The 15,024-nt window shown below is 41.6% G+C and overlaps 1 protein-coding gene across 1 annotated transcript in view; it reads right to left on the bottom strand.

Annotated features, from left to right (window-relative positions):
* Positions 1-15,024, bottom strand: part of NCKIPSD (NCK interacting protein with SH3 domain) — a 53,764-nt gene that overhangs the window by 32,755 nt on the left and 5,985 nt on the right. The window lies entirely within an intron of this gene.

The following is a 15,024-nucleotide window of genomic DNA, read 5'->3' as shown; positions in this document are numbered from 1 at the left end:
CTTAGGGAGTGAAGCAGTAGTTTAGGCTTCTTTGAAGAAGTCCGTCTTCAGTGAGCATTTAAAGGTTTTGAAGATTGGGAGAAACTGAAAGGACGGAACAGAGTTTTCCATAAACAAGAAGCTGCAAGGAGAAGTCTTCCAGCTGTGGATGGGTCTCTGGAGAGGTGCGGAGGGCCGCTTGGTCAGAAATACAGAAGGTTCAGGTAGAGCGGAGGTATATGAAGGCTAGGCTCAGCGTTTATGGGTAAAAGCAACAATTAGGAGTAGCAGAGGTGGGATATGTTAAGGTGTAGCAGCCAATAGTATTGGAAGGAGGGAAGGAGGATGGAAGAAGGGGTTGCAGCAATGAACACAGGAAATTACAAGGGTGTAGACAAGGTGTTTGGTAGCCCTATGTGCGAGGGCGTATTCTGGACAATGTGGGGTAACTGGAAGCAGAATTATTTGGATTGTCTGAATCTCTGGGATTCAGAGGACGAAGGAGAACTTGGAGTCAATAAGGCAATATGAAGACACAAAGCTTGGGAAGTTGGTACAATGATTGTGCCCTTGCCTGTGTTCTAGAAATATCAGGTAGGGGTTTAATTACACAATTATTTTTCTTCTGGGATTTCAGAAGGCCAGAAAACAATACAAATAGCAAACCAGCCAGACACATCTAAACCGGACAGCGATAACATAGGCGACAGTTTTGACACGCTGACCCAACACAACTGCAAAGATACTGATCAGAAATTTAAACCACTGACGGCAAAAAAAACAAAAAACCCAAAGAGTAACTTAGAAATTAATTTCTACTCAAATATTTGTAATCGGTGCTCACCATTATCTGCCAAGAGGATTCTCCAGCAGTATGTTTTTTCCTCAATCAGACCCATAAATATAAAATTCTTCTACTAACATACAAGGCCGTCAACAAAATTGCACCGACATACATCTCCTCACTGGTCTCAAAATATCTCCCTACTCGACTCCTCCGTTCTGCACAAGATCTGCGTCTCTCTTCCACTCTCATCACATCCTCCCATTCTCGGTTACAGGATTTTTTCCGGGCTGCACCTACTTTGTGGAATTCCCTCCCTTGCACAGTAAGACTTTCCTCTAGTCTTCAAACCTTCAAGTGTTCTCTGAAAACCCACCTCTTCAGACAAGGTTATGATATTCCTCAACCATCATCTTAATTTCCCTAGATTACCCTATTACCACCCTTTACACAGCTAACACAAGACAACAACCTTCTGACCAACATTGCTACACACACAGCCCACTCAGTACTTTTACCTTTGCAGTCTGGCTGGTCCATTGTGCAATATGATGTAGCACATGCCCTTGTGTTTCTAACTCCCATTGTCCTATAGATTGTAAGCTTTCGAGCAGGGTTCTCTTACCTCTCTGTCTGTATGTATTACCCAGTATTGTTTTATTACTGTTTGTTCCCAATTGTAAAGCACTACGGAATTTGCTGGCGCTATATAAATAAATGTTGATGATGATAAATGATAGAAAGCCACTGAAAACCAGGCATTTTTGGTTTCACTATCTACTTTACTCTATGAAGCTAGATCAATCCACCCCTCTAAACTCCAGCTAATGTATTACCTGCTACCTCCAGAAAGTTAGACTGGTTTCCTACAATCTGGCTACAGCTCTACATCCAGCTGTGCACTGGTTAGACGGGATAATATCTTCTCCCTCATCCTGAGCTGTACTACAGTGATCACTAAAATGTAAATAAATGTACAAAGTAATTTCTCTCAAATCATTACAATGCTGCGGCTAAAGATTTGCACCCAAAGATGCAGGTGAGGAATGAATGGTCCCACGCAGACGACAATACTAACATGGAAACACACAATGTAATCACAAACAATAGTTACAAAAGTATTATCTATATCATCTGTGGCAATTGATACAATAATTTCTGTTAAATTACAGATTAAAAAGTTTTCTTCTTGCAGTGGAATGAGCAGACCATAGGGCACAGAGGACGTTACATAATAGGTGACGGTTTGGGCTCATATGTCAGATTATGATGAGAGTACGACTAGTGCAACAGAACCTCCATTTTTGAAGCACTGACTTCTGGGTATTCTAGTCACATGGCAGCCTTCAGAGTCTGTGATTTGCCAACTGGATATGAACAGGATAACACAGATGAGGTCTGGGAAGATTTCACATACTGAGTGTAAGTATGATGGCCGCTATCAGCTCAGCATGAACAATGAAAAATGTAGAGGAGCCTCTTAAGAAACCCCCAGAGGACACGAATGCTAATAAACCACTATTTCTGGAATACCAACCTCTGGATTAGCCATGTACACATATATATATATATATATATATATCATACTCAGAAGTCCGAGCACCAGGAATGGAGGGGCTGATTTGCATACTTATCCTTTGGGAGTTACTTAAAACTGTCCCTAACCTTCTTCTGTGTGTCGGTGAAGCTGCTATTTGAGTATAATTACACTGTTATATGCTAATTAGTTAACTTGCTTTATTAATACATTTTGATTGAAGTAGGTAGGAGATGTGATCTCTGTCTTTTCATTAGTAAGGTAAAAATGTAGTAACAATTCCCTTTAATGACTGTTTTACATAAATTCTTCTCCGACAACTGGTGATTTATGAAATCTAGTTGTTGTCATTTCCTTTGCTGCCTTTTTGTTGAAATGCAATTTCAATTTACCAGCGTCTTTTCAGCAGTAAAAGTTCACAGTATATAATAGTAGTTGGGGCAGCTGGGGAGGTTGGCCTGCCTGGTAAGGTGTGTAATAATTAATGAGGACAGAAGAGGGAGGGAAAGCACCAAATCTATTAACTCCATTATAGGGGAGATTCAGATCTTGAGAACATTGCGGCTGTGCATTCTTATCGTTAGTACGGTAAAAGTATTCGCTAAAAGTATTCGCTCATTTTTGCTTGCAGCTCTATGGGCAGATGCAAAAACGTCCGGATATTTCACACGCACAAGATGTCTCCACACGTATTTCTAATTGAATCTCCCCCTATGTCACCTTTGGCAATACCACCCTCGCTATAATGCCACTCTTGGCCTGCGTTTCAGACTAAATATTGTATGCACAAATTATACATGGAAACTCAACAAAGAAAGATTCACTGATGTGAGCGAGTTCTTTGTACAGCGCTGCAGAATCAGTGGCGCTATATAAATGGTGATGATGATGATATGGACAATTCTACTGCTTGTAATATCTGCAGTCATTGTCCCATGTACCTGTGTGAACAGACACATATATACTGCATACGTATTAATAATTCCTGAACATATGGGGCCTGATTCATTACGAAAAGTAAGGCAAAAAAAATGAGTTCTCTCCTGGACAAACCATGTTACAATGCAAGGGGTGCAAATTAGTTTTTTATTTTGCAAATAAGGAAAATACTTGCTGTTTTTTCATGTAGCACACAAATAACTGATAGCTTATTGGTACACTAAACATGCCCTACCCCAAATATAAATCTGCCATTATATTTTAAATTGACCTCTCCCTCCAATGTAACATGGTTTTGCCAAGGTGCAAAGTTACTGATTTTTTTTTGCTTTACTTTCCTTAATGAATCAGGCCCACAGAGTATCCTTTTAGGGCTAGCCGAATTGACCATTAATCAGGGATGACCAGTAATACACGTAACAAAAATGAGAATTAATGCAATTTTGAAGTCGAACAGCTTTTCCTCTTCAACTTAAAGAATTTTGCAAAGAAATATGAGGTTTCAAATAACTCTTCAGTGAAAAATAAACCTCACTAATACACTTTAAATAGAAAATCTCAATTAATGAGGCATCTCTCTCCCAATTACTATAAAAGCATTGTGATTTTGCCAAATAACTTGAATTTTGCAGAGATCGCTGCAGAAAGGTTTTATGATTGTAATTCAACTGGCTGGTGAAAATCTGTTCTGCAATTTGGAGACATTCACACTGTCTAGCAGTTTTAACCAGAACTTTGTCCATTTGCCTCCATGAAAGGACAGAGATAATGTAACTGTGAGGTTAGTGCACACTTTGACATTTAAATCACAGTAGCATTTCTCCTGTAACCGTGGTAACAAGCAGCTTTCAAACCTTGTCGCTGTCGAAATTGTCGCAAACAATCGAATTAATGTCTAGTTTTTTCTTTCCAAAAGAAATCCTGGAACATCACATTTAGGCATCTAAATAATTTGGTGGTTTGAAATCTTATTTTCTTTTCCTTATGCATAATCTAGAATAGGTGAACATTCTACGTGACAAAACAAAGTCATGTCATGTTATGTTATTACCTTCCACTTTAAGGAGAGGTAACCCTGACAGCGTGTAACATTGTTTCCATTTGGGTTCTGTCTCCATAATACACACAGACATTTTTGGATAACAGCTGCTGCTGAAATGTGAATATGTTTAGACACGATTTGAAAATGAACCCATCTTGGTAAAAATAACGTGGGCTACTCGCTCCCAGAGCTGGTGACAGTCAGGCGATTGATGATTAACACTAAGACTAGGGAAAAAAATAAGGTTGCAGATAGAATTAGATCACAAACCAAGAGACAGAAAGAACACAGCTAGCGGCCACTGCGCACACAGGATAGACCTTAAATCCTACCCGCTTCATTCTGCTGAGGAACGTCTACTCGCAATATTATTTATAGACTGTAAATGTTATAACACACACAGCTGGGGCTTTTCTCTGCGCCTTATTTTTAGCAATGAAAAAAGATCACAAAAAGTATAAATCTTCTGCATATATGGTAGGGCTCTGGTACCAGGATTGGGGGGTACTTTCTGTTCCCATTACTTACAAGGTGCCCATGTCTACGCTCAGGGCTGCTAGTACAGACAGAGCATGTCTTAGCCAACATTCCTTTATATCAAAGGTACAGAATAAAAAATGGACTCTTCACCAGGACCTAAAAAGGGTGGAATCTGCGCTTCCCACAAATAAGTAATGATGGTAGGCTGCCTCGAGGGAATGTGAGAGGTGGGCTTCAACCCTCTAGATAAACAACAAGGGGATTCCTTAAGGCGCCAAATAGTCAAATGTAAATTATACAAAATTATTAATGGTTGAGTAATAAACCAAAAAACACAATAAAATCAGTGCATTGATGTAACATGTATATATACAAAAGGGTACAATGCCCAGAACTAATACATGAATAATAAGGACCTGTAGTAGAGCAGGACTCTATGTATAGTATAATCAAAAGCAGACTTAACATAGGATAGGCAAAGTACCTAGACGAAATGTAGCGTCTTAATAGTAATCAATGTGGCCCTATTATATAACGCTTTGTGCAGCATGACTTGGATCCCAATTCATGCATTTTATTCAACGAGCTATGCTCCCTGCAGCCTGTCCAGCAGGAGAGGGCCGTGACGTATAGAGGAAGCTGACCTGGAAGCCAGTGCAGACAGTATGGAAGTTTCCAAAGACTCTCTTGCTGTGCGGCTGGGGAAATCCTACAAGGGAACACCGTGCGCTCCGCCCAGAGGAACACCGTGCGCTCCGCCCAGAGGAACACCGTGCGCTCCGCCCAGAGGAACACCGTGCGCTCCGCCCAGAGGAACACCGTGCGCTCCGCCCAGAGGAACACCGTGCGCTCCGCCCAGAGGAACACCGTGCGCTCCGCCCAGAGGAACACCGTGCGCTCCGCCCAGAGGAACAAGGCACTAGGTGGTAAAGCAAACACTAAACCAATGTATTTATAATATGAGCAACATAACTGATTATTTAAAAAAATCATTACCGTGTTGTATGAATAGAATTTTAACAAGCTGAAATAATAAAATTAACACACACACACACATAGGTAATATGGGTCTTGTACTGGTATAGAGATCAATAGTTCCTCCAATATCAGATATAGTTTTAGCAATAAAATTCTAAAATAAATTTTCTTTGAGCCGTTAAAAAGGCCTCACTAACTAAATACAAATACCCCTCAACACGAAGTAATGTCACATAGAGCCAGAAACTGGTGTTTCACGGGCTGGATGTGGCTGTTAGATTTATTTGTCCCCTAACAACATGAAAAACTCCATATATTTCGTCTTGTGACATTTTTCCAATACGATCTGGCCACAATCAGGCATCAGTTGGAAATATTCAGCAAACAACATGAGAGATGTGGACATCGCTGCAGGAGTACAAATCCATGTTTCATAAAGAGTACGATAGATTTGTATCCCTGCATTCTAAACACAACATTTAATCCCTTCACATCACAGAGACAAACAGATGGTCTGAACCAGTGTCACCAGATCACAGTGCTCAGCGTGTGTGATGTGCAGAACGTCTAGTTTGAAATGGATTCATGAAATTCACTGGGGCAGCTCAGTGGTTAGTATTGCTCCCTCACAGCGCTGGGGTCATGGGGACCATACCGACCAGGGCCTTACCTGTGTGGAGTTCATATGGTCTCCCCGTCTTTTATATTACGACTAATATAGCATCAAGTCCACCTTTATGCAACCAGTCGGATATTCTCCAACAAAGTGCATCTAACCAATAGCAATCTTAGTTGCACATTTAAAGACAATGTAACTACTACCACGTGACTAACCTGGACCGGGTGGGAAAGAAAATGAGATGCTCCAGACATTCAGAAGCATAAAAAGATAAAAGAAAATAAACCCAACACAGCATACAACAGTCATCACTCCACCAATGGGAAGAGAAACTGAGCCGATAAGAACTGCACGATCAAAGCAGATGGAGAAAACGTTTAAGGTGCTTTGCGGGTCCCATATAATCTATTTAGCATTCACACAGCCTTGCCATGTAACACGATTGACGTGTAACCCTCCCCCTGCTGACCACCAGCAGCCTCCAAGACCAGGAATACAACCCACTAGAGCATACCGGAACAGCTCTCTGTGATTAATCTCTGACATTAATCAGCGTCTCACTTTATGGGACCATTACGCCCGTTTCTGCAGTAATGCAAATTACGCTGAATTAATAGAATATGTAAGGTCCACTGCTTAGTGAAATCGCACCAATAAAGATTTAATTAGAATAATTAACATTTGTACAGGTAATTTTTTTTAGTGCAGGAAGCAGTCATATCAGCAGTAAATCTAAAAAGAAATGATTTATAGTTTCAGGGTGGTAGTGTTGCATGTTATATATTCATAGAACAGAAGCAGCAAGACAGAATCGTAAACATGCACAAACATTCTGTGCTTCTACACACATGTGTAGTGTACCCTTTACCTGTACCTCAGTGCGTTAAAGCATGACACAGCTCATGAAAAAGTCCACTGCTCTCTATGGGAGAATAGTGTGTGTGTGTGTATATAATATATTATACACACACACAATTACTTTTTCAACATTCATTTCAATGGATTGGTGTGCCACATGGCCCATTGAAATGAATGGGCCATTCAAATGACTGGAGCTCTCAAAGCATTGTTATTTGTTTTTGCTCACACAGTAACACATTAAGTTAATCAATTGATGTGTGATCAAAGATGGGAATCCCCAGGACTTCCCCTCACCATTAGCCAATCACATTGCAGCACATTGAGAGACTAAGGGTGTGGTGTATTTGGTCCGCTGTCATTGTACGACAGCGGGGTAGTTTGCACTGTCCACTGTGGTGTTTTTGTTTTGGTTTTATAAACTTCTTCTAGATTACAAATAAAGACTATTTTTGGTGGATTACAAGAAGATCCCTTGAATTACCAATTAAGGATATATGGCAGATTACAAGGAATATTTCCCACTGGATTACAAGATCAGCTTAAAAGACAAATATTTATTTTTCCTTAATATAAATTGGTGAACAAGTGGTCGGGGAGTTTTTATTTCAATGAACGTTTATTTAAATAATTGAGTCCGCATTTATTACTATTTTAGTTTAATGGAATGGGGTCTTACAGACCATTATACAGAGGCCAATGAGGTGGTAAAGTTACCATTACAACCGTCCCAATATTCCACATTACCCTGGTACCACTCAGCCTAGGGTGGTCAGGAAGTCATTTGGGAAGGGGGCATCGTTTAACCCAATGTTAAATGGTTTTGATGATGAACCGGTGTTATGTACACCGGTGTCAGGAGCATTTAATTTACCATTAAAAATGCCTACGATTACCATATGAAGTCAGGCAGTATTATCGAGTCACATTCCAATCGACGTGTGTTCTGGAACACCTTCCGAGCGACGTGTGTTCTGGAACACCTTCCGAGCGACGTGTGTTCTGAAACACCTTCCGAGCGACGTGTGTTCTGGAACACCTTCCGAGCGACGTGTGTTCTGGAACACCTTCCGAGCGACGTGTGTTCTGGAACACCTTCCGAGCGACGTGTGTTCTGGAACACCTTCCGAGCGACGTGTGTTCTGGAACACCTTCCGAGCGACGTGTGTTCTGGAACACCTTCCGAGCGACGTGTGTTCTGGAACACCTTCCGAGCGACGTGTGTTCTGGAACACCTTCCGAGCGACGTGTGTTCTGGAACACCTTCCGAGCGACGTGTGTTCTGGAACACCTTCCGAGCGACGTGTGTTCTGGAACACCTTCCGAGCGACGTGTGTTCTGGAACACCTTCCGAGCGACGTGTGTTCTGGAACACCTTCCGAGCGACGTGTGTTCTGGAACACCTTCCGAGCGACGTGTGTTCTGGAACACCTTCCGAGCGACGTGTGTTCTGGAACACCTTCCGAGCGACGTGTGTTCTGGAACACCTTCCGAGCGACGTGTGTTCTGGAACACATTCCGAGCGACGTGTGTTCTGGAACACATTCCGAGCGACGTGTGTTCTGGAACACATTCCGAGCGACGTGTGTTCTGGAACACATTCCGAGCGACGTGTGTTCTGGAACACATTCCGAGCGACGTGTGTTCTGGAACACATTCCGAGCGACGTGTGTTCTGGAACACATTCCGAGCGACGTGTGTTCTGGAACACATTCCGAGCGACGTGTGTTCTGGAACACATTCCGAGCGACGTGTGTTCTGGAACACATTCCGAGCGACGTGTGTTCTGGAACACATTCCGAGCGACGGACCGGTCTCTGCTCCATGTAAGAAAATCTGCACAGATTCCAATAACGTTACAACTGGTTAAACTCTTGGATCTCAATTTTGGAGCTGTAGTGTAGACACCAAAATATGATCCGCAGCTGGTGACACAGTGCAAATAATAAGGGGAGACTCTTCACACCCTAAAAGAATATGGACTGAAAAGAACGTTTTGCTACTGTAAAACGGAAATCTTTAGATTGTAAAACATGTATCTCCTTTATGTGGTGCAAGTTATATGAAGCTCCAGTTAGCTGCATCCTTTATTGCAAGGCTACAACCCTGTAACCCTAATCATCTAGAGCTACATAACCCGCCACATGTCCTGCAATCCTCCGTGTAACCCAATTCCCTCGTATTATTAGGTTGTAAGCGACATTTCACTCTCTCTCGCCTGGTCTGCGATGGTTAGGACAGATTTATTACACCAAAATATGGAGGCGCGCTCCCTCTAAATGATTAGTTTTATTTTTTTTCCCTTCCACTTTATTACGTGGGGTTTTACTTTAGGCTATATGCTGCCTGTCAAGGAACACAACATCTTTATATTGCAGAGAATTCCACGTTCACTACTGGGTTACAATAATTGACTACAATAGCGACCGTCCTCGGATGCACTGGGAGAGGGGGGGGCTCACATTACGCCGTATATAGAACTAAATATAGTGGCAGCTATTCCCCAGACCGAACGCATCAAAACAGAAGGTACGATTTGTGTGACATGTTAGTTCAATGCAATTTCAAGGTAAAGGGCAGGGAAAATCTTTTTAATTTAATCGCTTGTCTTGTCACTTTACCAGCATCACGGATCCCGGCTGCCATGTGAGCATTACATGATTGCTATATTGATTTTTTTGTTTTCCCCCCTCCTAAGAAGCATACAGTAAAAACAATAATAAACTGAAACATCAAGACATAACTATCAATCCTTACAGGTTTACATTCTTATGCAGATCATGGTCTCGTAATAACAAAAATGGGAAAAATCTGCTTATGGACATTGGGAATTAACAGAATTGTTTGTTTTTCACGAACAACAAAACGCAGGATGTGGCATGTTCTCCAATTATTTTGCTTTTGTACATACGGGACAGAAGGTCAGGAGACTGTAGGCCGTGCCAGGAAGTAATAATGTGCAGGAAGGGTGTGACGGAGGCCTGGGACACAGGGTGTGATGTGACTGTACCCAAGACTGTGATTGATGATTAACAGCAATCATCATTCTAATAGGGAAAACTCATATTAACCCAGTTTGCTCCGTTCTGTTTGATGAACCGAAGCAATTTAACCCCTTAACCTCACGGTAGCTCCGTCCACCTGATGAATCCTCATTACTTACTGTACTGTGATATACAGCAAAGGGGTTTTGGTCACACCCCAGTTCTGTACTTAAATCAGACAAGTCATTATTTAAAAAGCCACAAAACAAAAACGTATATGTGAAAGGAGATCATTGTGTGTGCATGTGTAAAAGGAATACATATATATTTTATAGGTTTCCTCCCACACTCCAAAAACATACTAGTAGGTTAATTGGCTGCTATCAAAAATTGTCCCTAGTGTGTGTGTGTGTGTGTGTATTAGGGAATTTAGACTGTAAGCCCCAATGGGGCAGGGACTGATGTGAATGAGTTCTCTGTACAGCGCTGCAGAATCAGTGGCGCTATATAAATAAATGGTGATGATGATAGGTGTGTCCTTTATCTGTTAATACTGGTACTAAAGGTCTCACTTGAGTCTTTCATTAGGAAAAACACTTCTCACATTACCTCTGATCTACCTGACACTTGAAGGTCCATTTCAAAGGCATGATACAACCCAAGCACATATTGATAGTTAAAACTTTACATCTTGTCTGATAAATGACACTTTAAGGTATTGTTTTAAGTGTTTCCTGCATGCTTTTAATGTTAAAATGATGCAGCTTTCACCTTACTTAGTTTGAGTTTACTGAAATGCATCGTGCCCTTTCTAAAGTCAAGTAATGCAGCTCAATGCAATACACTGACCACAATACAGGAGGACGGACCCAGAACACCGTGGGTTTCAGATCATCTCACTTGAACATCCAGCAACTTCATACTTGCCTACTTTTCAAATTTCTCCTCCCGGAGATCCTGGAAGAGAAGTCACGTGACAGGGGGCAGGCGCCATTGCGTCACCGTAGCTCGGCCCTCTGCTAGGAAATGCCAACATTCACGTAATTTCATTACAAGCGGCGGGGCTTAATGATGCAAAATTGCGTCATTAAGCCCCACCTCCATAACGTTCGGGAGGTTGCCTACTCTTCCAGAAGTGCCAGAGGACTCCAGGAAATTCAGGAGTCTCCCGGAAGTTCCAGGAGAGTTGGCAAGTATGGACAACCTGTGACTCTCCCAACTGGTAGATGAACTACAATTCCCATCATACAACAGCTGAAGAAAGTTGCAAAAGATTTTCTATTGCTAAACATAATCCCACATACAGCTTTGAGATAAAATAAATAAAGATCAACTGATGTACAGGTGGAGAAAACAAAATCTCTTTTCAGAGGGTATTGTATATATGTTTTGTTCCACTTGGCTGCTGCAAAGTGAGAGAGACCACAGGAATACAGCTGGAATCCTACGTCTGCAATGCATTAAGTGTGCACCAGGAAAATATGGAGATGTCAATGTATAAGTGTTCAGCAAACACAACTTTGTTCCCTGGCATTTAGGGTCCCTCCAAGATCACAAAAACAGAACCACAATATCCTGGAGGAATCTCAAGACAAAGAATAAACATATGTTGTTATTCTGAACTATAGTAAATTAATTTCAATTACAGAGTTTGGAAGTGGGAGTGTGAAACATGATCTGTACTTTTAATTTTGACAAGGCAAATCAATTAAAAGGATTTAAAAAGCTGGGAACGTATTCTTAGCATGAGAGCTGGCGGGTTTTCAACAAGCATAGAAAAAAAAACCTCACACTGCCAATTATAAATCACTGCAAGGTTATCAGCAACTGACTCTTTCCAAATGCACATGTAGTTCTACTAACTGCCAGCAGATGGCAGCACAAGCATCAGCTGTCAGAGCATGCTGGGGCTTGTAGTTTCACAACACCTGGAGAGGCACAGGCTACATTTGTTTAGACACTTGTAAAGTTGCCTTTTATTAAGTAAGAACTCCAAACAGGCTCCACTTTCCGCAGTATGACCCCACCCGTGAATAGTAGAAATGCCTAGAATCCCTGCCATTCATGATACACATCTCCCCTTATCCCTGATGCCTCAGTAATCATCATCATCATCATCATTTATTTATATAGCTCCACTAATTCCGCAGCGCTGTACAGAGAACTCATTCACATCAGTCCCTGCCCCATTGGAGCTTACATTCTAAATTCCCTAACATACAGACACACAGACAGAGACTAGGGTCAATTTTGATATCAGCCAATTTACCTACCAGTATGTTTTTGGAGTATAGGAGGAAACCGGAGCACCAGGAGGAAATCCACACAAATACGGGGAGAACATACAAACTCCACACAGATAAGGCCATGGTCGGGAAATTAACTCATGACCCCAGCGCTGTGAGGCAGAAGTGCTAAACACTTAGCCACAAGAGGCACAAAGTATAGTAGGTGTTAGATAGAATGAGAGATATATACAATAGATATAATCACTAAAATGTAAAAAAACGAGTGAGGTTCCCTTCAGCTATCGATATTCTCTACACACGGAGAAAACTTCCCCTTCAAACGTTACTAATCTCATAGCTCTTTCATTTGCATTAAGTATACAGCCATTCCGGGAAGACACAATAAAACTCATCAGATCTATTTCAGTCTCTGACAATAGTAACTTATCAGTAACACCACAACCTATACACACAGTGATACATTGTCATACTTATTTCTAAAAATATTTAGGACAAGAGAACAAAACACTTGCACAATAAAACTCTGATATTACAGCTGTCAGCATAAAACCGTAGGAAGTCACATATTAAAAGACATCAATATTATCACGCAAAGAATCTAACTTGTACTATTAATTCTACGCAGAGAAAGTTGATTAAATTATTGTTACATTACACGGGAAGTGAAAAACTTGCATGAAACACCGAAATCCTCACGTGCGTACACACAGGAATATATATCTAGATTTACATACACACATATATATATATCGCTCCCTCTTGAGCTGTATAGTGGAGCGCCACAGGTAAAACAGCGGGAGAAATGGAAGGGCAGTCACCCATGCTGACAATATGCGTTAACTATTCATCCCAGCCACTATCAGGCATGAACTCGGGATGAACATAAAACCTCAGCAACACACAGCAGTAGAATAACAAAGCTGGTGTCACACCAGCAGTTATGGAGAATGTGCGTTTCTCCCAGCCAGGAAACGTAGCCTTCGGCAGCTATTTTAGCGACATAAAGCTTTCTATGAGCTTCCCGTGTCACACTAGAGTGCTTACGGGTCTTTCAGCTGTGACAACACTGTACGCAGCTCTACCTCGGCAGGGAAACAATGTTTCTAGCAGAAAGACAATCATCATCATTTATTGATATAGCTTCAGCAAATTCCATAGTGCTTTACACCTGGGAACACACAGTAATAAACCAATACTGGGAATTACAGGTGGAGAGGTAAGACGACCCTGCTCGCAAGCTTACAATCTATAGGACAATGGCAATAAACATACATAATATAATAAACATACACAGGTAATAGCAATATGAAATGGTGCAGAGGAGTCTCAGCGGACTCAGAAAGCTGCCATTAAAGGTAAACACCAGGAACTGTCACCATCTTTGAGTGGGTACCTCTTTCTTAAATTACTAAAACTATTTCACCCTCTCTCAAACTTTAGTCAGCGACCAGCTGTCCACGATGGGAACCTCAGCTCCCCAAGTATCCAAATGGTCTATTAACACTCTTCTACTTCAGACTGGTCTTACTATAAGCATTACTGAATATATAGAGAGGAATAAGCATCTATCACCTATATATCACAGCGACCGTAATGAGTCCCAGGGGAACAGGCCTGCGGTGCACAGAGATATTAATAATGCCAGCTAGCTTTCCACTCAGCTCCGACCTGTGTGATATCATTAAATTATGCATGTAACAAGGCGCAGTAAGATACAAGTAAATACATCCTCTCTGTGTGTTGATGCTAGCCGACTGCTAGCCTATATCTCCAATTAGAAAGATTTCAAAGTTACTGTAAGATAGGACTGCACTCAGTGAAGTGTCTCACATTACAGGTTGCTGAACAATCTGCAGTCTTCGCAATCTGCAAGAGAATCGGGTGACATGACGTTAAGATAATGGTCTTGCTGTGTTTTGATCTCGGGGTCATGTTAAACTACAAAAGCCGTCTAATGAGAACATTGTGGCCATGTGGGTGACAATTAGTGACAGAGCAAAGAGTCAGATAGTCTTAGTTGGCCTCTAGTGTTTCTGAAACGGAGACAGAATATATTCCTCCAGTGGTTTCTTTCACGAGAGCTACATCCAGAGATAAGTTATTGTGACTGCGATGTACCAGTAAAACTGCCTATATTGTTGTTATCCCACTTTCCTTTACACAGTAAGTAGGTTTCCTGTTCCACTGCTGCAGGGAGCTGGAACGTGTATGTATTTTGCAGAAGCCAAGGTGAGTGTTGGCACTGATCAGATTACCAGCGCTCCTCTCAATATGATACAGACCTAGGCTATCATACTGCAGCATTGTATCCGTTCTTGGAAGTTTTAATTCCCTTTTTGGCTTTAAAACCCCATTGGTGCGTTTATGGGGTGGGGATAGAAGTTTGGGCATAACATCTGTGGGCAATTCTTCTTCTCTAGGTCATGAACAATATCTGAAATAGGCAATTGGGTACTGCCATGGTGCCGTTACATTGGCCAAAATGTGCTCAATCTTTGTATGAATGCATTGATGGACTCTAGCACAGACCAGAAGGGGAAGAGAGTGGATTAAAGCTGGGTACACACTAAAGCAA

The sequence above is a fragment of the Mixophyes fleayi genome, chromosome 8, assembly GCF_038048845.1.
Source record: "Mixophyes fleayi isolate aMixFle1 chromosome 8, aMixFle1.hap1, whole genome shotgun sequence".
In the NCBI taxonomy this organism is placed as follows: Eukaryota; Metazoa; Chordata; class Amphibia; order Anura; family Limnodynastidae; genus Mixophyes; species Mixophyes fleayi.
This window is presented reverse-complemented; position numbering and strand designations above follow the sequence as displayed.